A 22,358-nucleotide genomic window follows, 5' to 3' on the forward strand; every position below is an offset into this window, starting at 1 on the left:
TTTATAACAGTGTGTTTTCCAAGAACTTTGCATATGTTCTCTTAAACACCTGAAATTCACCTCGTACACTGTTTCAGAAGGATTTAAAAAACAGCTGGTGTTTATCTCATTGCTATCTCCATTTTTAGCTGCAATTTGCTGACCTCCATCATTTTATCAAAGATTACATTCTTTTTTTTTTTTTCCCCTTTTGCCAGAACACTTAAAGCTATTCTCAAATCTTTTTTTAGTCTGCACTGACACTTTGCTATAAGCCACCTGTGAAATGATTAATTTGCTTGTTTTCCTTTTGTGTTGTGCCCTGTGAGGCGAGGCACTGGGTCAGGCAGGACCTTCAGGTGGAAGTGGAGAGGTTGTGCCTGGAGGGGACCGGAGGGCAAGGCAAGGCAGCAGGCAGGAATAGCTGCAGCAAGCAGCCAGGAGCTTGCCCTGCAAACAGACTGCTGAGAAGGCAGTGAGAGACAGAAACCAGACCTTCATGGGGAGAGAAACAGTCAGCTGGAGTGGGTGCTTTAAATTTGGGAGTGGATGGAAACAGCCTGGAAAAAGGTTTGTTCCCCAAAAGAGAAGGCAAGCAAAGGTAGTTTTGTTTATAAATGCATTTAGTCTGTTCTGCAACTACATTTCTGTGTGTCAGAATAATGGGACATTATAAACCTAGGTTTTGCAGATTAAAGGTTATATTTTTCTCTTTTGCTTGTTTGTTTTGTCATTGTGGGGGTGCAGACTGTAGAAGGTCTAAACATCCATGTCATAAAGCTGTGGTCCTGCTCTGCAGTGATTTCTCTGGTGACATTGACTACTGCAGGCTGGATATCAGCAACATAGAATGTTCAAGCACTTTCGTGAGGGTGGTGAGGCACAGGAACAGATTACTCAGAGGACTTGTGAATGGTCCATGCCTGGATATGTTCATGGTCAGGTTGAATTGGACTTTGATCAGTTTGGTCTTGTGGAAGGTGTCTGTGTCCCTGGAAAAGGGAACATAATGATCTTCAAGGGAAATTCCAACCCAACCAATTCTATGATTCTCTTTTTTCACTATATTAATAATAATAATAATAAAAAAAAAACAGTATGAGGAGTTGTGCAGAAAAACATGCTCTGAATTGACATTTCATTGCTGGGATCATCCCTGCCTCAAAAAGATGCTCTGGCTTTGCTCTCTAGAGGCTGGTTTAAAGTCAAAGGCTTATGATGTTCATAATGTAAATTAAAATCTAATGTATTTCACAGACTGGCCTTACAGCACCTCTCTTTGCCCTGAGGTGCTCAGCTACCTGGAGAGCCCAGCTCAATGCACAACTGAGCTCACTCTAATACCTGGGAGAAAAGAAGGAATCTCGCTGTAATTCTTCTCTGCAGCTACACACTTCAGATGAGAATACTGTAAGGCAAACAATAGTAAACAAATCCCTGCTGCTTTTCAGCAGAAAGGTAAGATGGTGCATGAACCTTACTTTTGGGGAGGTTTGTGGCTTTAGATTGGAAGTAATATTAATGGAGCCCTCTAGAGTGGTGAGATTTTCTGCATCAGGATGTCACAGTGCTGTAAGCATGCATTGTAGGCAATTGGTTGCCAATCCCCAAAACAGTGCCAACTTCAGAAATGAAAGATGTTGGTGGGGGTGCTGCTAACCACACATCTTAGTTTCCAAAAAATAACATATTACCTGGGTGAAGTCCATCTGCTGAAGCTGTAAAAATTCTGAGCTCTCAAAGACCATAACAAACCTCACTGTGGAAACTTGATTCTCCGCTATTCAAAGAAATTTTCCCTGTTCAGCACCTTGCCAAATGTCTACAAAGTTCTGGCTTTACAAATTTCTCCTAAGCTCTTTCTTGGTTCCATTTCACTTTTATGCTACTCCTCCAAGATACCAGGTCACCTCTGCTTGTAGCATATCCCATTTTTTCATTTTTTAATTGACTTTTGAATAGCTGTTCTGTGACTGTTGTTTTTCAGTTGTAATGTAGTGTCATCTGTATTTCTGGACCGAGATCAGGGTGCCATTGTGTGACACAATGTAAGCAAATAGGATGGGAGACAAATCACTGTCCCAAAATCATATCAACAAACCATAGCAGAGTGAAGGATAAGAAAGGGGGAAGATGAGCCATGATGGACTATGAGGTGGATGAGATTTGGCTAACAGTTGTTGTGACTCAGGAAACAAGTCTGGGCTGGGTAACTGGAGCTGCTGTCTTGTACCCAGAGCCTGGTGGCACAACCCCAGCCCTGTCTGCTAACGTGGTGTGGCAGGGTTGTAAGCTCCCCCAGGGCTGGCTGCTTGCAGCATTATTTGAACCAAGATTGCGAATATGTCAGCTCTGATTCCAGGGCTCCTCTATAACACTCCTCTGTGATTGTTTCCTCAAAAGCAGAACTAAAAGAATTGAGCTCGATAAAAACTATTTTATTCCGTTTCATATGTTTGCAGCTCCTACCTCCCAAGAATCTGTTCAGCTTGCTAAAAAATGAAATTGCTACAGATGGATATTTCTTTCAATTACTGTAGAAACATGTAACAAAGCCTCTGGCATGCCAAGAACCAAGCATCAAAGCTCAAGAGCTTACATATTCTATTAAGTGGTTTAATATTGTAGAGAAGAACAAAAAAAATACAGTGTTTTGTCCCTCATGGCCTTCTTTAGGAGACCTCAGGGAACCAAAAGGTTGCAGTTTTTATGGTCTCCCTGCTCTAATATTAAAACACTTCATTGAATATGTAAGCCCTTGAGCTTTGATGCCTGGTTCTTGGCATGGCAAGTACAGTTCATACTGGTTTGATGGTTTGGGGTGGTCTGTGGGAGATTATTCCCCTTTCCTGGTGAGATACCACAGGAAATACAGGACTGGTGCACAGACTCTTCCTTGTTGTGCTGGGCAGAGCTGCTACTTGCACTTCTCCCCATAACCTCAAAAACCTTTTCATTCAAAGAGAATAGTTGCAGCAAAGGTGAGTGGATGAGCTCACAGCTCCTGTGCTACGACAGAGACTTTCTATTCCATAGACCCATTTGGGGCTGCAGGCTGGGACACACACAGCACCAGGAATATGAGAAGAGCTGAGCATTGCCATAGACCTGTGGTGTCCTGCAGCTCAGTAAACACAGACCAACTTCTCTGTCAGCATGGGCTGACCAAGAGGCTGTTTCATCACGTTCCCATCCACCAGCACCACACTCCTGTGCTAGCTGTGCGTGCACTAGAACTGAAACAGCAAAAAGTCACCTCAAAACCTTATTCTCATTTCTTTTCCCAGGCACACATGATCCAAATTAGATTGAGTAAGAATAGGAAGTCCTGCTCCATGGGAAGTTGTTCCAGACTTTGTTGGAAAAGATGAGATGAAAAAAAAATTAGATTAATTTAAACAGAAAACTGTGTTTTGCAAATGAGTTTGTTGGCTTGAAGGTCTAATACACGGTGCTCAGATTACCCAGGACAGATCTCCAGCCATGCACCAGCCATGTCATTCCCATGTTTTGCCACAAGGTTCAGAAGCAACCTGGATATTTCCAGCTTAAAAAAAATATCTAACCTGAAATGAAGATTGAGGAGAATCCAGGAAAGTAAGGGCCAAACTGCACTTCAGCTAAGATGATGCTGTAATAAAGCACTTTTGATTAATACAGCAAAAGTATAAATAGAGCTGTAGCCCTTATGGGGGAGTTGGCCTAAAGGAAAATGAAATAAAACACTTTATTGGAATTAAGTATTGTGGAACAGATTGAAAGTACTCAGGATAGGAGTGAAAAATAGGTTAATTTAGGTAAAAGAAATAGTTAATTATCAGTATTTTGAAACATCTTCAAAAATTCTTCTTCAGGTAACTTCAACTATTCTCATAGAAACATCTGTCTAATTTAAATTTCAGTTAATTTTGACTGAAAATTGTTTTGCCTGTCTCTTGTTTTTTCATCTTGCTCTAAGGAGTTTTGCTCATGATTTCAATAGTGTATCTTCAATCAATCTCTCCATTTAAAGCTGGATTCTTCTCTCATTCTTGCTGCTTTTATGTCTGGACAATTTCATGCATTTGGATACCTAACAAAGACCCAAATTGGTCTATGGCCTGAAAATATGCCAAGATTTTCTAATTTTAGCAGCAGGAAAAAAGAACAAGTACTTCCTAAATTCTGCACTCCACCTCCACCAGCTCAACACTGGTTTAATCACTTTCTCTTCAAATGTTTTGTGATTGTTATAATGAAATACTCTGTGTATTAGATGTGGAAACATGTTCTCAAGCCTTGTTTCTAATTTTGGAATGAGTATTATGAGGGATTTCTATTCCTTGCTCATTTAAAATCTGGTTTAATAGCTGTAGAAGAGGCTATTGAAGGAGATCACCAAAATACTCAGCTGAGCTTGGATAAACCTGTATTTCTCCCATTAACTTGAGGAGAATTCATTGTTTGTAAGTTCTCTTTCCTTCTTTTTCCCATCTGCAGTTTAAGCAAGTTATTAGGTTGAGGTTTTCTTTGGTTGAAGGAGTTTTTAGCTATATTATTGAGTATATCCAAAACCAAACATTTAGATTTTCACACTCCTCTCTAGAGCTCTTCCAAAACTTGTTGAAAATTCTTGTCCATGCCAGAAAATCTGTATGAAAATCACACATCAGAAATCACAGAATGGCTAAGGTTGGAAGGAACCTCTGAAGTTCATCTGATCCAAACCCTCTGCTCAAGCAGAGCTCCTCTTAAACCATGTCCAGAGAGATTTTAATACCTCCAAGACAGGAGAATCCTTAACTTCCCTGAACAACCTGTACCAGTATTCAGCCATCTCACAGTAAAAAGTGTTTCCTCTTTCTTATCTTGTCACTGGGCACCACCAAAAAGAGGTGGGCAACGTGTTCTTTGTACCATCCTTCAAGCATTTATGTAGGTTGATAAGAATCCCCTCAAATCTCTTCTTCAGGCTGAAAAGTCCCTCCCATCTCTCTCAGCCTTTCCTCATAACAGAGATGCTCTAAAATTTGAATCATCTTTGTAGGCCTTTCTTGAACTCCTTCCAGTGTGTCCATGTCCCTCTTGTACTGAGGGCCCCAGAACTGGACACAGCACAACTGGGGCACACCAGTGCTGAGGAGAGAAGGGTCACCTTCCTCAGCCTGGCAGTGTAATGCAGCTCAGGATATTGTCAGCCTTTTCTGTGGCAGGGGCACATTCAGTTCAGTGTCCAGCAGGATGCCTGGCTCCTTTTCACCTTATCCATGGGTGAGAGCTGTAGAGGTAGAGCATGTATACCCAGGACAGGGAAGCCTTTTGTGCTCTTTCACAACCACAGAGGTAGAAGTTGGTTCACACTTGCTGTTGGATGACTAAGTTCGGAGGATGGTGAATCCGTGTGATTATATCCTGCCCTCTGCAAGGGCTTCTTTTCTCAGGCCTAGCAGCCATGGTTACAAGGCTGCAGAAACTGACTTGGTATGATATGGCAGAGTGGACACAGGGTGAGCTTCTGGGAAAAACAGGGGTATCTCAGAAGATGTAGTGGCACAACAGTGCTCAGTACTTGCATGAGGTGGTGGGCAGAAAAAGTCATAATTGTTCAGAAATTTAAAGATGAAGTCAGGTGAATACACAGAAATCTATTTTCATTTTTCTTGCAAACAAAGCAAGTGACCTCTGAAGTACAGTTCCTAGTGTGGCAATGGATTTTTTATCCCTGTAATTCTTCACACAAAGCTTAGCTACGCAGTTAAAAGGACACTATAGCTTGTTTACTTGTCACAATATATGTTTATATTAAGATTCAAAGAGGGGAGCTGTACAAAGCACGTATCAGTTTGGTTTTTCAGTAAACTAGCTAACACACAACTGCTAGGCATAATATACAAAGAATCTGCAATAAGAATTATCTATGTTTTAAAATAGGAACAGAAAACAGTAAGCAGTTACATTGGTAGCACCTTCTTTTGTAAGTTTTAAATGTTAGAAAGTAAATAACATGAATTCTTTAAGACACTTGGGTTTTTGTATCTTTCAAGATAATTTAAAGTACAACAGTGTTAAGTATGATGACACTGTGGTAGAAGAATACTAGAAATGAGACATTAAACAGAAAAGATACTCAGCAGTGTACTGAGTGTACTGCTGAGTGCATTGTATTTTAATAAACTTTCTAATTACATATTAAATTTCCAAGTACATATTTTAAAAAAGCAGAAAGTCTAGTGTGGTAAAGTTCTAGGGCTGGTTATGACTTCATGAAGTCTTACAGACACTTGTACACTAGTGCATTATAACTACTGCTTCAGAATACTTCCGAATAAAAATGAGTCTGCACAAATATTTTAAATCATATTTTTTCAGCCTTTATGTTTGCTTTACTTGCTTCTTAGACATACTAAAATATTTTAATAAAGCTTTGCAATTCCAGATTATAGGACTTTCATGGAGAAGCCCTCAAAGCACTTCACAAATTCCATTCACAAAACCCTGTGGATAAAGATTATCCTCATTGTACAAGATCAGTAAATTAAGAAACAGGGTTTCACTAATCTGCTTAAAGTAACCGTGGAGTACAACTCTCAGTTCTTAATTTTATCCCTTGTTCTAATAATTTCCTTTTGTATCCTCATGTATTATTCCTAAAAATATGCTTCAAATGTCAAGTGACATTAATTCATAAAATCTATGGAAGTGGGTTTGAAAGAAGAGCCCTGTGTAATGATATCTCTGTGTTCAGACCTGGCTTCCTACAGCTGCAGTTTAGGCTAAGAACAGCAACACCTTCACCATGCATCTCCGTGGGGTAGCTGCCCTCCCTGTCTGTGAGGAGAGCCTACATTAGCCAGGCTGTGCTGAGGGAATAAGGTTTTTATTCCAACCTAAAAATATATTTTGGTTATTTATAAGTCCCTGTCCCTCCTTGTTCTTTGCTTGCTGTCTGGCTACAGATCTCAAACTTTTTACCTGCCAGCTACTGCCAGTTTGTCCTGTCTTTCCTCTCAGACTCTTGTTAGTATGATTTTATTCCATTCACTAGCACGTCTCCCATTCTTTTCCATATCTGAGTAGAGAGACTCAGTAAGATTAAAGCTTAGCAAAGTTTTGCTGTCATTAGAAGGGGATTTGAGGTTGGAATATCACCTTTTCTTCCCACAGTGGATCTCAGCCTATCATGTCTTCAAACTTACCAGAGCACAACCATCATTCAGTAATTAGCAGAGTGAAACTTTATGCATGTGGTTGAATGAGACAAAATGTGCTGATCATAACATATTCAAAAGAGGTGCAGCAGACAAGCCTTGTATTTGCTAATATTACAGAGATCCCAGGCTTAACACTGGAGCTGTGGCTATTGCATCAATCTCCTAGAGCACTGTAACTTTAAGATGTCCTTAAATAACTTGCAAAATCAGCCTAGAAAGAATAAAGATCAGATAGAGAAAAAAAATCTATTATGTAAGACATCAGTATGCTTTTAGTCTAGCCTTTTTTGTGGTTGAGCTGAAACAAAAGAATACATATTTCCAGAGAAAGGAATTAAAAGAGCAGATTTTAATGTAGCAATCCAGCAAGACTAAATAGTACTTTTTTTAAATTGCTGAAGACTTGTAGACGAGTTTTTGTAGCTAATCGCCCACATCCAGGAACTATCATGGGATAAAAGTCTTCAAGACTATACATTCAAATACTGATGGATTGTTAAACATAGGATGTTTCTGAGTAGTCTCAATCTTTGTAAAAACCTGATCCTACTATTGTTACTGTTATTAGACAAAATGCTGGTATTTGAGTCCAAGGCATATCCTCTAAGGAATGGATTCTGTTACCTGTGATCCTGTGTAGTACTCTGGTCTTCAAGTATTCTAAATCAATTTAAGAGTCATATGGCCCTGACTTGACAAAACAAAAGCATTTTAAGACACCTACTTTGGTTAAGACACCATCTCCCAGGAAGGAATTTTGGTCATATGATCAGAAGAACAATTCTGTTTGATCTTAAAACATTCATGTAATTACCTCTGTTCCTGACTTCTCATACCATAACTCCCCGCTCTGATAACTCTGGGATTCTCACAATCTGCACCAGCCTCATAACTCTTTGGATTTTTACTAGGTTTTTTTAGACAGAAACTTGTTTAGGGCTCTGATTTGGGAAAAGTGTCTTTTTGATGATTAAAAGTAAAGAACAATGTTTGGTTCTCTATGTACTGTGATTCATTAACTTGCTAATCTGATCTCCTTGACCTTGTACAAACAAGTGCGAGGCTGTCCTAAGGACACTGACATGCTGAACTGTACATACAACTGAACAGCATACCAGGCATTTAAATGTTGTAAACAAAATTTCAGATTTTTGGTGGTGGCACCATACGTGGCAGAAAGATGATATTAGTATTTAAAAGATCTGAGGGAGACTGCTTCTCTTGGAGGTGATGAAATTGTTTGGCAGAAAGCAAATAAAGAAAGGAAATATCTTCTTAGATTAAAGAAAAACTTGGGAGTTGGCAAGGAGCTGAATAAAGAGACTCCCTAAGCTATACCAAACTTTTCTATTGTAATTCTTCCATCCTCTAAGATTAGCTGTTTGAAAATCCAATTAGTCCCTCAATAATCATGACTGTTATCTAATGATGAATAAACCATCTGCAGAAAATATTGCAATCACAGGCACAGCTGTTACCATATGCTGAAATTTTCTTACATGACCTTGGTTGCTACAGTACCTACCAGCTGAAATAAGACGTGGAAATATTGCCAGCTTCAATTAGACAAGCAAGCTGTTCCTTTCCCAAGGCTGTTGAGGCACTTCAGCCATTAACATAAAACACAAACCAAGGCGTTATTACAAATTTTGATTACTCGTTCCTAAGCTGAAGAGGTGAAATTCTGGAAAGAATTTCAGTTCATCCTTATTAGTGTGGCTAAAAATAGAAAACTCAATACTTGATTTCAAAAGATCCCCAATTATCTGTTGCTTCTAGAAATGGAATCTTAAGCCTGGAGTGGGAGGGGGTGCAGGAAGCAGAGAGGCTCTGGCAATGAGCTGCCTTGGGTTTATTTAGAACAAAGGCACAAAAGGGGATTTTTGGCAAAGAAATCTGGCATGCTTTTCCCTATTCAACAGGTAGGAAGTATGTGACCTTGTTTACTGTTTGTCTACCATGAGGTCTATTTCTAGCAACCTGAGATATTTTAATAAAAGTAATCCTTTAAAACCTATCCAAACCTAAACTTTCAAACATGCATTTGTAGTAAGTAGCTGCCAGCTTGATTATGTATGCCTTTGTCAAGTAGTAAATATTTTAATCTTTTGGAGATTTTATGTTAGCCCTTCTAATCCATGTAACCCCTTCTATATTACACTAATACTAAAAAACTGAATTTTGAAATACAACTTAACAAGCCTAATGAAACCAATGTAATTTCTTAGGCCAGGAAAATTATTTTGCCTTTTAATTGCTTAAATTATCCATTCAGTTTAATATAAAGCAATAAAAGAATAAAAGAGATGGAGAGAATGAAGAGTGTGTGTGGAATTACAGTGCCTGCAAGCATTCCCAGACCTATTTTGTTTTATAGATTGCTCATTAATGGTTCAGTGTGTGATATCAGTATTTAAAATCCAGTTTCTCGAGTCATTTTTGTAGGATGACTAGGTCACATGGCCTTTTTTTGCTCTCGGAAAGCTGAAACTAATTCTGTAAGGGGGGTCTGTGGCAAAGATAATGACTCTTCTGACTCATTTTCCACGGACATTTTCTAATGCCTACTTTAAAAAAATGTTTCTGCAAACAGTTCAATTAGCTGAAATTATTTGTTGCAATAGGGATACTAGAATTGCTGCTGGCATGCTTGCTCATTATTTGTAACTTTTAATTCTTTCTTCTATCTGCAAACAGTATCACCTGAAGTTAAAAGTACATTAAATGTACAGCTACAATAATTTCCATGACACAAAAGCTTTTTACACAGCTTTGAAGAAGGGAAAAGATTGTCTATACTGAGATATGGTCCAGCTTCTCAGTAGGTAGGGAAGAAACAGGAAAACAGGAGTAAGCAGTCATATGCATTGCCTGGCTTTTACCCACACCACCATCTCCTTTGTCATTCACCACATTTGTAATTCTCTGCTTTTTCTCACCTACACAATGAACTCCCGTTTTCTATTTCAGTATCCCTTTAAAGCATGTTCCAAGTGTCACGTTAAAGAAGCAGAAAATGTCTGTCCTGTTCCCTGACTAAGAGCTCATTCACACAATGTGGGATCTGACCTAAACGCTCCAGGTCTGTGCTCCGGGAATACACCAAAAGCACTGAAAGAGCTTTTGCTAAGCACCTTATTGTGTGTCCTGTTAAACTAAACAGTCCCACTTAATAGATAGAAAACAATTACTAGCTTGTTGCTAATAATTTTTATAGTAAGGCAAACTCTAATTCGGGACAGCATTGGGAATTTTGCTGCTGCCTTTGGAAAGATAAGACTTTCCCCTCTAAGATGACAATAGAATTATGCTAGCATATGCTTTAGAATGCTTTCAATTGTCACTCGTTTTGATGATTTAAAAGCTCAATGCATGAATCAATTATTTATAGTACAGCTTGAAGAGTGTGTGTGTTTGCACATAAATCCATGTATAACCAAGTGTACTCACATTGGAATATTAAGTAAACCATATATTAACCCTAAAGCTTTAAGTACTGATTGCAATCTCTTACTAATGCAACAAACTCAAACTGCAGCTACTTTGTGACTGCAGTTTTAGAATTCTGTATCCTTTTTGCAAAGTCTGCTTATCCTGCTTGTCAGGCCACTGCAGAAATCAGCCCACACCTTCCTCAATAGACTCAAAAAACCTCTGAATCAATAATCACCTGAGGCAACCATAAGTGTTTCTTAATTAAAAAGGAGCTTTATTTTGTATAATTTATATGTATGTTCTGATGCTGTCGCAAAGCAGAAAAAAGTCCCAAATTGTTTTCTAGATGTAGGTAGACCAGATTTTGGCACCACTTTAGATATGGCCACTTGGGTTAGCACAGGGACAATATCTGAGATTAGGAACACTTTTTCAGTCTTACATTTCTAATTGTAATTAATGAATATGTGTTTATGGTTGATAAAAAATGGTTTTGCAGTGGTTTTACAGATGCACCTTATCATATTCCTTTCACCAGTCTTACGATAGAGGAAGAAAACAAGATTGACCTATTTTTAATATAATTTAAAGGGTTAGAAGCCTTCCCATGTCTGGATATCACTTATTTCAATAGACATAATAATTGTAACCCTTCAAACAGTCTGTAGTTTTTCAGGTACCATACATATTTTAGGGTGATAACTGATTTATGTTCTCTCTGTCCTGCTTGTGAAAGTATGGTATGCTCACCACTAGCATCTGTTTGAAACATAGTGCACTAGAAATTGGATCCAAGGTTGTGCTGAGTGAAGAAAGTAGAGATACAAGCTACAAAACTGCTTTTTATGTTTGTTTATTTAAAATGCTTTCATTATCTTTCTTAATGGTGTGCTGCCATCATGATGGCACCCAATTGTTTACTGCCTGAACCTGGCCTCTGTGCTGCTGCCTCAGCAAACTTTTGTATTTGGCTGCTTCACAAAGTTATTTCTATTTGGTTGAAAAACTGGTTTCAAAGTATGTTCAGGATCTATCTTTTCTTTCTGCATATTCCCTCCAATTCAACCATCTGTGCAAATTAGCAATGCTGAAATGCTTATTAGAGCTTTTTCCCCCTCCTTGATTAACACTTCTTGCATTTAATGAAGTCACTTATAAATTGTGGATCAAATGTTCAGACCACTTATGTCACCTGACACAAGTCTAAGAAGAAACAGGATGATGCATCCCTTTGAATTTGGAGCTCTGAAGCACCCAAAAGAGTGAGCAAATGGCAGAGGTGCAATGCCAGTTTGTGACCTGGCAGAGAGCATAAACCAGACTGTCTAGGAAAGGTGAAACATCTGCAGCTGTGTCAGATCCTGTCTGTCTCATGGGCTTAGGCTTTTAATTGTAAGCATAGGTCAGATGACACCATGAAACCTGGATTCACAAATCTGAGGGTTTCAGGAATGTAGGCAGGCATGCAGAGATTTAGCCTGAGGAGAGCTGTGAACGTACAGAAGCCCCTTCATGTGGTTCCACCTTCATCAGAAACACCAGCCACCAGGGCTGAGTGTGGAGGGGGACCAGCACTCGTAGCACCTGGAAGGCAGCTACAACATGAATGTTTCCATCAGGAATGTGCTCTGGAGAAGGAGGACTGAGGGCTCAGAATCAGAGATGGGGGAGCAAGGGCCAGGGTCCAGTACTGTCTGATAGAACAGACCCCAGTGTTGCTTTTTCAATCAAGACAGGGACACTTGTTCAGATATGATACACTTTGAGAAGAAGACTCATTTACCTCCTAAAATTGTCTAGTGAAATCACACTTTTTATTGTGAAAATTAAAGTTCAAATTGTGAAAATTAAAGTTCAAGAAAAATGTGATCAAATCTCAGTTGTTCAGTGATGCTGGATGCTTGAAATAGCCCTGAATTTTTCTTCCTTTCCTCTCTCTGCCAGTACTGTGAAGAGAGAAGGAAGGAATGGTTTCAGAATTGAGTTTACCTGTGAGCTTGGAACATAATCCAAATATTTTGGGGGGGGGGGGGGGGGGGGGGGGAAATGTAAGAAGATGGGAAAGACATGTTTCATTCTCTATATAAAATCCCTTTACACTCATTTTTCATCTGTGAATCCAACACCGCAGACAGTCTGACCTAGAAACATACATCTTTTATTTTCAGGTGTTGTAATTCCTGCTGACAGCTTGATTCTAAAAATCCACTCTGTAGGCAAGTGTTTCTTAACTTCAGTTAATTGAATTACTGTAAGGATGTTTTCAGGAAAAGAAAAACACAGACCATGTCTACAGTGTTCCCACAATTGTCTTCATTTACAAGCAACTTAAAATTAGGCTAAAGTTTGAATGTTCATTTATTACGAAATGAAAGTCTGTTTTCTTGGAAGTACAGGGAATATGTGTGGTTTCTTTCAAATTTCACAGACCAATGTATTAAACTCTACCAGTGATGCACAAAGCACAGTTTGAGAAACACAGCCCCCAGGAGCTATTTGAGATACTGTGTTGGATGCAGATTGAACGAGATCTTGGTTCCTAGGATGGTTGTCTCATGTATTAATGTGTTTAAGACCACATTTAATTCTTTGATTGCTCTCTCTGATGCATCTGTTAAAAAAGTAAGCCAGGTGAATTGTATTTGTAAGCAGCTTGTTGTTCTTGTGTAAATGAAATTTGGCAATCAACTGTCTTATCTTAACAAGTAACTGCAACCAATATGGGGTTTAGCAAGGCTGCCATTGTCACCTTAGCAGACAGAGGGAGAGAATTTTGCAGCAACCATGTGAGGGAGCACACAGATTAATTTCTCTTTTGCCACCCTGCACAATTCTTTGAGAAAAAAACAAGCTCTTCCCTGAAAAATGAAATTCAAAAGTGGTGATCCAGTAAGGGTGTAAAACCAAAAATCCAACATAAGCTCTATAGCTTTCTGAATCCACAGACCTTTACAATTTATTCAGGTACACCAGGAAAAGCATTTGACAGGTGAAGCAACTCCCCTGTGGAGCCTGGGAAAGCTATTGCATTGACATAATTCCTCCTTAAGGTTCTAAGGTTCAAATGCTTCCCTCTTGGAAGAAAATACCAATCCAATTATCTTCCTTTGCTTCCTTGTTTTACTGGTTTTCTTTTATACTGCTCATTCAGAAACTGATTATCTTTGCAATTTTCCTTCCCTTGCTCAGGAAATACATAGCCAGAACTGTAACCCTCAGCTTTCTGTTTCAGTCTTGTCAATGAATCTCAATCAATTTTATTTTTTAGAGATACTGGTAAGGCACTAAATGTGCATATTATTAGAACCTATTTAAAATCATTGGGACAGCTGTTTTAGAACACATTTCCTTGAAAATAATTTTCAGCCTGAAAAGCGGGATTAATTAGCTTTGCAATGACCTACATAGATTGTTCAAAGTGCCTGATTGCTATCAGCCATCCAAGGAAAAAGCTAAGCAAATTGCACTATGAGTTGATCTCATACAGGGGGCATTAAAAAAGAGCAAATATTATTTACAAGGTAAAAAACTAACTTGCTAACAACATCAAACAATATACTGTCATCGTCTGGCATGTCATTTTTGTTTATATTCAAAGAAGATCTATTAGAACCTGAAGAACAAGGCAATAGAATAAAATAAGATCACTGTTGTTATGAAAAACGAACTGTCGACAGTCTCAGATGATTTTACTGTTGTCTGTCAGAAGAGGTAAATGTGTGTTTAGTACATCTCTTTCTTGTCACAGAGCATCTCTTTTTATATATATTTATTTTTTTTGTCTGACATTTTATAACTCTGTAAGTAGTCTGATATTTAGTCTTTTTTGGTGTACTATTACGTTATGTTGTACTCTGCATAGACACTTGACTGGGTTTAGGTCTCTACAATAATATTTCTAAGGGAAGATGGATCAGCCCAGAATGTGCAACACCTGTCCATTCCCCTCTAGCAATAAATGATAATGGTGAAACTGCAGCGTGGACACAGCAGGATGTGTGAGGAAAAGATACATTAAATCTTTGTATGAACTGGGCTTCAATCTCTTGCGCTACAGCATCCCAGGAAAAAAGCCTAGATGAGATCCCACTAGAGCACTGACTGTCAGGGTGGCCTGAGAGCTGCTCACTAAGTGCTACAGGGCCAGGGAGATCTGTCCTTCCATGGTTTGCATCAGCAAGTAGCATTGCATGTAGCAGCAGGAGGGAGCAAGGGGGCTGCATGTGCCTGTTCAAAGCTCAGTATAATAAAGTGAATGTGGGCTAGACTGATGCTCCTTTGATGCCTCACCAGATATTTGCAACACTGCTGAGTTGAAAACCACCTCCTCCTACCTGCCCATTCTCTCAGTTTGGTGAGGTCTTTCTGGTCTTACTCACTACCAGAGGGGTATTTTATAATCTGAAAAAAAGTTTAATGTTGGGTGCAAACATAAAAATTTCCCTGGGCATGTCCTTCCCCAGATCATTGATGAAGATGCTGTGTGAAACTAATACCACTCTTTTACAGACTCTGTTTTTTAACAACATCATACATTAAAAATGAGATCTGTGAAGTGGCACATAAGGTGGACAACTCTAAAGCATCTAGATCATAGCTGGACATTTTATTTAATTCTTATTGAATCTAGAATGCACACTCCATGAGCAGCAGTGAAAAGAGGTGCAGTGCAGAAGGTCTTTGTGAGCACTGTTAAAAAGTCAAAGGCTCATCTATCCAGACCACAGAGGTTTTGCAGTACATCTATCCTCCTCCCTCCTAAAGTCTCCATAACATGTTAAAAGATTTTTTTTCAGATGTGTGGATGGTACTTACAGCATGAAAGAGATGGAGACTCTCTAGTGATTAAATCAGAAGAGAGAGTCCAGGATAAGGATGGACTTTGTCAATAAATTCTTTTCACTATTTTACTCTTTACCTTCAATTTTCATAAAATTATGCTGCACCTCTTGGGGAAGTTGGAAAGCTTTGCTTCTTAACATTTTCAGAGTTCAGAGCTGAATATAAAAATGGTATTGAGTTACAAAGTAAAATCATAACAGTAAACGTTTCCCTGAGAAGCCAAGTCTAAACCAGATCCAAAATATGTCATCTCCCTTGAGCTCTGTGTTACATCTGTAAGACCAGATACAAAAAACCTTGGTAAAGTCTCTCTGAGTAACTAAGAGGCTGAAAAAGACAAGGCCAAAGGAGGTACAAAAATGATCCAGCCAAATGCATAGTCTGCTTTCAATAGCACAGAGACTAGAAGTACTAAGAGCCTTAAGGCTGTTTTCTGGGACTGTTGTAGGAATACAGCTTGGGCAAAATAGTTAGGTGTTGGACCCATTTGGGCTCCAGAGCTTCTGTCCCAGCTATATCTGTCCCCTTTATGAGTAAAGAGAACTTTATCTTCCTGAAACAAGGGAGGAGAGCTGCCAAGAGAAAGACATTCTCTAGAACCAGGCTCAGAAAGTGTCTGAAAGGCACCAGAACTGGGATTCTGCAGCAAACACCAAGAATCAGAATTCAGAGCAGCAAACTTGTTTCTACAGGTAAGCAAAAGGAGCACCCAGGGGTTGCACACCAGCTCAGCTGTAGGAGGAAATAGGTTCTGGACTGCACCTCTTGATCCCATTCCAAAATCAGCGTGGGTGGGGGAAGTAAAAATCATAACAGCAATTTCTTTTCAGGAAGACTGAACATGCATAATGGATCAAATAAGGGTTAGAAGCAATTTATACAAGCTGGGATGTCCCTACTCTTGTAGACAAGATCTGCAGATAATGAAAAACTTTTCATCAATGACAACATAAAACTTCCTCCTACTCAGTTTGTTACAGTCTCAGAAAAACAACAGCTCAGTCAGGTAGAACTCCCCTTGTCTAGGGGCAGAAGGATGCTCTAGGACAAGATTTATTCCAGTCCCATTTTCTGCAGTAATAATTTAGAAGAGTTACGAAAGATCTTAAAAGTTTACTCACTAAAGCTAAGTGTTTCTGTAGAATGTGATAAATTTCATAATAATTTGAGACACAAGAGGAAACTGCAGCTCTGTGTGGTAGAAGCAAGGCTCACTTAATGTTGTTCATTTGGAAATGTCCTAGAGGGAATGCTATTATATGAATTGGTTTATGGTATTAATAAGGAGAGAATTCAAAGGATGATTGTTGGCAGAGCAGAATTTAACCTGGCCCAAAACCTTGAAATTACCAAAAGTAATAGGAGCAGTACTGAAAAATTACAAGATATGTGAGTATAACTCAGAGACAATCAAACTGCTTTAGTAAACAAAATATGAAGCCAGTTGGAAGGAACTCGCTCTCCTGAGGGTTGTTTCCATGTGGAGGAGCTCATTTTACATCAGGTTGTCAGCATAAAATGGCCCAATGTCATAAGTGCCTGAATTTACAAGGCTGGGCCAGAAAATGCAATGGTGACTGTCAAGCAGCATTTGAAACTCGGGGTACAAACCCCACCAAAGCAAAGGATGAGGGGTAAGATGAGCAGGGGGGAAAGGTTTAGTGCTGATGGGAAGGTACACACTCCATCTCCTAGGTGGAGAGCTCTCTGCTTCCCCTGTGGTTCCATAAATTCTGGTAGTCTGAGGTCCAAGGCTGTTAGGCATTGAGCACTCTAAAGAGCTAAAAGATAATCTCTCTTATTTTATGAGAACAAAGCCATGTTTCTTGAGATGCAGAACTGATCCAGCTACATGTAGGCTAGCAGCAGAAAACAGGTCTATGTGCAAGGTCTGTGCTGAGGCAGCAGTAGATCAGTCAGCACTGACCATTATCTATTGGGGATGCTCCGTGTGCCTGCTGGAAGAGGCTGTGACAGGCTGCCTCAGCTCCATTCCAGAGCAAGCCTTCTATGCAGGGAAGCGAACTGAATGAGGTGGGAAACAAACTGAATGATGAAAGAAAAGAAATTTAAGAGAAAACACGCATTTAAATCAAAAACTACAGGAAAAAAAGCAAAGAACAAGTCAAAATCAAGAGGTTAAAAGAACAAGAGGTTAAATGATCAAGAGGTTAAATGAACAAAAGGATAAATGAAGTGTCATTTTTATTCAAGAAATTAAATCTCTTTTTGGTAAAAAATGGTGGAAGACAAGGAGACAGGAAGGGGCAAAGGACATGAAAGCCTTCAGTGTCTAATTCACCATCAAACATTCCAAGCTCGGCAACATCCACAAAAATGCTGCATAGCCATCAGAATTTTTACAGATGTGTGTCTTGAACAAATACACAGGGGAACATAAGCATTGATCACTAAATGTTCTGCTAATGTTAATGTTAAAGAAATGGACAATTTGATAAGGAACGTAACATGTGGTTTTATAGACTGTTTAGTTATTTACATACTCTGGTTTTTGTATTTCCCCTGCTATACTTCCTTTACTTCTTTAAATTCATGGACTTCCTGAGCTGAGGTTGTGATTGGCATGTTTAATTAGTGTGTGCCCTGTGAATTTGTTTATTTCTTTGTTAATTTTGTTTGCTTGTTTTTGAACTTACATGGAATTGTTGTCTCCTCAGCATAATCTACCAGTGACCTGTGTAATGTAAATATTTAAGTTTGTGAAAGGTACTTCTAAAAACTATTTTTATTGCTTTGAAACTTCCATGTCTTGTCTCTATATACACTTGTATATAGAGGGAAAAGATCAACAGTTTTCCTATTTATTGCTTCTCTGTTCATATTTTTATAAATCTTTCCTTTCCAAGGTGAAAAGTCCTTTCTTTTTTGTTGTTTTATATGGAACAATTGTTTCAAACTTCTGGCTATCCTTGTTCTTCTCTATGCCTTTCCTAGATCTACTTTACCTTCTTTAGTTCCAGTTCTACTGTATGGAATGACCAGATCTGTCCAACATATGCATCATTCAAAGCAGCATGTTGATATCTTGTCTGCTCTCAGCAATTCTACAAAACAGTTCCTCTGTCATGGAAGATAATGCAAATATTTCAAATTACTTTCCTACTATGCCTTCATCTTGCTTAAAAATTCCTGTTGCATCTTGATCATTTGTGAACAAAATAAATTCTCTGGCAGTTGTCTCCATAACTTCCCAAAATTCTAGAATTATTTTCCCATATTTAGCATTTTTTCTCTTCCTTTGGCAGCTCTTATGCCCTTTTCTATTTCCCCTAACTATATATGATTTCCACCTATTTGGGAGGATGTACTTTTAAGAGCTACTTTCGTCTTTAATTTGGCTGTTTCATGAAGCTGAATCCTTTTTATTTTGTGGCTGGGTTTTCATTGAATGGTTCTGTTTTCATTGAATGGTTCTGTTTAATTAGCACTGTTCATTAGCTGCAATCCTCTGATGTGGTGGTTTTAAACTTTCTCCATGTGAGCTATAAAAAAATTGTCCTTCTAGCTGCTCCTTTTTAACTTCCTGTTAACTAGTTTTCTCATGGTAATATGTAGCTCTATTTAAGAAAGAAATGCTATTGTACCTCAGTTCCCTTTCCATCAATTCAGTTCAACATACTTATACAAAACTATCACAGCAAAATTACGGTGTTCCTTAAGTAAAATGTGTTTGGTGGGGGATTATGTTGCTTTTTTGTTTGTTTGTTTGCGGTTTTTGTCAGGTTTGAATTGCGTTTTTTATAATGTGGATAAAAATGATTTAGCTATAAAAAGGATTTCAAGACCTTTTCAGAAGCAAAATCCTTTCTGGAGAAAGACAAAGCCTTTCTATAGTGAAAATGGAGCTTTCTCTGCATGGTAAAGGTGCAGTTGTTGCTCTGTGCTCTCATTGTTTACATTGGGCTGACCTTAAAGAACACAAAGCTGCCTTAAAAAAGGATAAAGATGTATAAAAGGTTGAAAGGCAGATGATGACTGCAGAGAACCACTGCTGCCCTTAGGCAGCAGCCAGTGAGCAGGAAAAGGCATGGCACCAATGGCTCTGACATGCTAGTCAGGAACTCTGGTGAAATGTCCAGTGTAAGATATCTTAGTCAAATGCAACACTTCTGAATTGGAATAGAGGAGTTGGCTATGTTTACAGAAAAGAAAAAAAAAAACAAAACAAACAATTATTTTCTATGTGATTGCTGTAAAGAGGACAAAACTGGCTATCTCACACCCCTGCAATCTTTTTGGGATGACCTTAGTCCTCCACCATTACTTTTAAATTACATTTCATTGGTACAAAAGTAAAATTATGTGGCACACACCCTGTCCTGGTTCGAGATTTGTCACATAATATTATGTACTTAAATTTTGCTGAAGTGTCCCTATTTTACAGACCAAAATAAACTCTCAGGCTGCTATGAGTACATGTTGTCCCTCACTCATATTTTCTTCTTGAGTTCTGATTTTGCCATTTTGGAAAACACTGGCAGCAAAGACCATAATAAGTGGAAATAATGTTTGAGTGAAAACTGCAGGAACACAACTTTTCTACGTTATATCATATACTCATTGTTCATTGCTTCTCCACATAAAATGTTTCCTGACAACCTATAACCTCAGAGCCAAGACTAACTTGTTTTATGGCAGCAACTGATGCATATAATTTAAATTAAAATCAGAACACTTGCAGGGGTTGTCTGTTTGGAAAGAGAAATAGACCAAGAGGTATTTGAAGATCTCTTCAAATTCCTACAATGCACATCTGTGATGAAGTAAACACAGCAAGGAACTTTTGCTAGTGACATAAATAGGATCAGATATGAAAGATCTGGATTGTAATGTTCTTGGTACTTGAAAACATAAGCTAGGGGAAGACTTATGCCGTAGCTCATAAGATTTGAATTTAAAACATAGAATTGAAGTAAACTATAAAATTCACAATTTAAAAAGAATACCACATATACATTATTCTATAATTGCACTGAAAATTTTGCTATATCTATAATCATCCAAAAACTTTCTAGGATAAATGTCAGGTATTAATTTCATATAGCCAAAAAATTATATGTACATAAAAATGAGCTAAAATACATATCCTAGCTAAGTGGGATGAAAATAACTTAAAGGTGCTAACTCTCAGAGCTTGTACTTCTAAGAGCAGAATCAGCAAAACTTGCAAGATTACCAGAGTAAACATTATGGTCAGTGTGAACAGCAAGCAAACTTCTTGACAAATTTCAAATTTTTTTTCACTTTTTCTCTTGTGCACTGGTTATGATAGCGGGTCAGAGAAAAAGATAATCACTCTTTGCTCTGTGCCACAGAATGGTTTATATGTTCTCATTACCTTGTCTTCTCTCCAGGCTCCTCACCTGTGTATAAGAAAAACAAGATGTCAACAACTTGGTCAGCAGGGATTAAAGTTAATTTAGATGCCCAAGTGCGAACAAAAATCCTTCTCTGCTACTAAAAAACCTCATATTTACCTGATTTTTAGACCTGATTTTGTAAACTTTGCAGTTCACTGTTGATCTCAGTCAGGTTTTGGTAGAGAAACCAGAGGAAAAAGATCCTCCTAAAGTTTCAGTCCAAGTGGTAAAATCAGAGCATGCCTAATATGCTGACTAGCTCCTTTTCTTCAGAAAATGTAGTTTGGGCTGCCACTTTTTTGTAAGAGTAAGAGAAACATCCCTTAATATTCCTCTTTAAAATCTTTATTCAGGAGATGGGAAGTCTAGGAGGAAGAGGGAATTGAAAAGAAAATGAAGAATGATCAAATGCAAAATTACAAGATGGTTTAATGAGGACCCATGCAGAAATCCTGTAGAACAAGAGCTAAGTCTTTAAGACTGTTTTTTCATAACATCTGCCAGAGAAAAGAGTGAATGTGATCCAAATGATTTGTTGTTGCATGTACTTCCTCAACTCTCACAAAGTCACTCTGCTTGGACAGCAACTGGTGGAATGGAACCTAAAATTCTACCTCTGAGAACAATTAAATGGGCAGTTTTCACATTAAGAAATATGTAGTTCACAAGACTAACCAGCAGAGAGCAACACTATTTAAATTTGAGCTGAGCGTGATATCTTGACAAACTAATTATTACATTACTGTGCATAAAACTGTATAATGCAGCACGTTAAATGTAATGCTCTGTTACATTAGTCACAGCCACTCACTGCCAATGCATTCCAATGTAATGTCTAACCCAGAAAAACATGTATGCAAATCATCTGCATACTTGCTTTTAATTTGCATGATCTTGAGGGGTTCTTCTGAGGTTATGATGTATGGCAAACTTGCAAAATTAAACACAGATGTACTTTTATTTCACACACAAAATTTAACTGCAAAGCTTTAACAAGGAATTTGCACAATGAAATTATTCCCTCTAGCCACCATAAGGGGTCAGATGCTTCAGAATGAACTCAGTTTGTGCAGGGTATATTGGGAAAATAAAAACCATCTGTTTTATCTGCAATCTTTTCTCTATCTGTTGGTGGAAAAAGTTTACCATCTCCTTTATACTGAAGTCCTTGAAACTTCCTAATCTGGAATTATTCCAATCACTCCCTTGGTGCAGCCACTGGACAACAGCTACAAAAACTCCCTGCATAGCTCAGGCTGGGGCTTTGGTAAGGTGATCTGCTGAGCCCAGTCACCCTGAGAGATGCCCCTCGGTCTAGGCAATGATTTTTTTGCCTTTACCTCTGTTTCTTTCAGCTTCCTAAAGATGTAGGGACCAGCTTAAAATCCAGCTGTACCAAGAATGGCAGAGTAACAGGCTTTCCCAGATGGTGGGAAAGCCTCATGTCTATCCCGGTCCTCAGATTTATACTGGAAGATGATGTGTCTGCCAGAGAACATCGTTTCTTAATGCTGCCAGTGAGCTGAGCATC

General features: G+C 38.5%; 1 long non-coding RNA gene across 1 annotated transcript in view; it reads left to right on the plus strand.

Annotated features, from left to right (window-relative positions):
• The first annotated feature begins 234 nt into the window (after positions 1-234).
• Positions 235-22,358, plus strand: part of LOC107205942 — a 34,194-nt gene continuing 12,070 nt past the window's right edge. The window contains exons 1-2 of the long non-coding RNA XR_001522204.3: positions 235-549; positions 1,237-1,437. This is a non-coding gene — a long non-coding RNA (uncharacterized LOC107205942). The remainder of the gene's footprint in view (positions 550-1,236; positions 1,438-22,358) is intronic.

The sequence above is a fragment of the Parus major genome, chromosome 5 (assembly GCF_001522545.3).
Source record: "Parus major isolate Abel chromosome 5, Parus_major1.1, whole genome shotgun sequence".
Classification (NCBI taxonomy): Eukaryota; Metazoa; Chordata; class Aves; order Passeriformes; family Paridae; genus Parus; species Parus major.